The following is a 1468-nucleotide window of genomic DNA, read 5'->3' as shown; positions in this document are numbered from 1 at the left end:
CCGACCATTTTTCCTTGATATCGTGTTTTTGTAGAACTGGTTTTTTATTGCTTAAGTATTTCGTCTTTAATTAAATTTCAGTAAATTTAACAAATTTCATTTTTGTTGTCTAATTTCTTAGCACAAATCTGTTCGTGTGGTGAATGAAATTGTTTGCAACAAGAGATTGGCATCCCCATACCGTGATGTACCAAGATCTACAAAGCAAAAACTTGAAGATACCTTTTCTAGGCGTATAGATGAAACTTGGAATGATAATGAGGAGGCATCATCATCTATGAATATTTAGGATCAGATTCAGTTGTTGCTAATGTGATTTGCCTAGAATGTTTAGTTACAATGTGTGATTTAGTTTCTTTGTGTTAAAGATATGGTGTTGTAGTTTTCTTGAATTGGGTTGTTGTGAGTTGGTTGGACTTAGACATTCTGTTAATATTTTACTTGCTGAAGTTCTAAATTCAAATGTTTCCTTTTATTTGAGTAACCTACAATTTCAGTTGTAACTTTATTAGTAAATAGTGGAGTTTGTGTTCTAATTAAGAATTTTTAGTATATTACTTGCGAAATTGATGCATGTATTTCTAACAGGTGGTTTGGGAGAAGTAGTTCTCCCAAAGAATTAAGGTAAATATTTTGTCCTTTTCCTTTGGTCTTATATCTACTACTTGTATAATTGCCGTGGCTCATTAAGCCAAGTGTCGCCCTCACGTTATTTTGAAATAAAATAATGAAGAAGTAGATTGTTAAAGGTATAGGTTATTCTATTCTCTCTGTTTCTGCGTTGCTCCTTCTCTCTCCCTTCTAAGTTTCTCACTCTCTGTCTCTCCTCCTTCTCTCTCCTCCTTCCTTCATCGTGTCAGTGTATCAATCTCTCTATTTATCTTCTTAATTATGTTGTTTATATTTTTAAGTTGTATTTGTTGTTCCATAATTTATGAAGTTGAATAAGATACAATGTTTTGAAAGAGAATTTCTATAGCCAATTCTAAGATGTGTTCATCAAAATTAATGTTTTGAAAAGCAATGATACTTATACAAACAATGAAGAGTTAGAAAAAATACTTATGTATTGAGTGGTTATAGAGTAAATAAATTTGTTACATTTAGTTAAAAATCGAATAACAAAAGTACTTTTTATTAACGTAAAAAGTGACAATCCAAGAACACTGAAAAAACAAATCCAAAAGAAGGAACAGAAATTTTCAACCCATGCGTTGCACGGGTCTTCTGCTAGTATATATATATACGGATGTTTCAATCTAAATGATTATATATAATGTTCAAAGTCTAGTATGAATATTATAATTTTTATTATATATGTCAAATAATGTCTTTACTAGTTTTCAAAATTGTCCTTTAATTTTCATTAATATTTTTGGCTTTTAATTGTAAAATTTTTATTTATATTTTTAAAAATTACATTGAAAATTATTTATTTGATTTCATAATAAATGATCTTTTAAATTTG

This window comes from Arachis hypogaea, chromosome 11, assembly GCF_003086295.3.
Source record: "Arachis hypogaea cultivar Tifrunner chromosome 11, arahy.Tifrunner.gnm2.J5K5, whole genome shotgun sequence".
Lineage (NCBI taxonomy): Eukaryota > Viridiplantae > Streptophyta > Magnoliopsida > Fabales > Fabaceae > Arachis > Arachis hypogaea.
The sequence above is the reverse complement of the archived record's forward strand: the minus strand, read 5'-3'. Positions refer to the sequence as shown.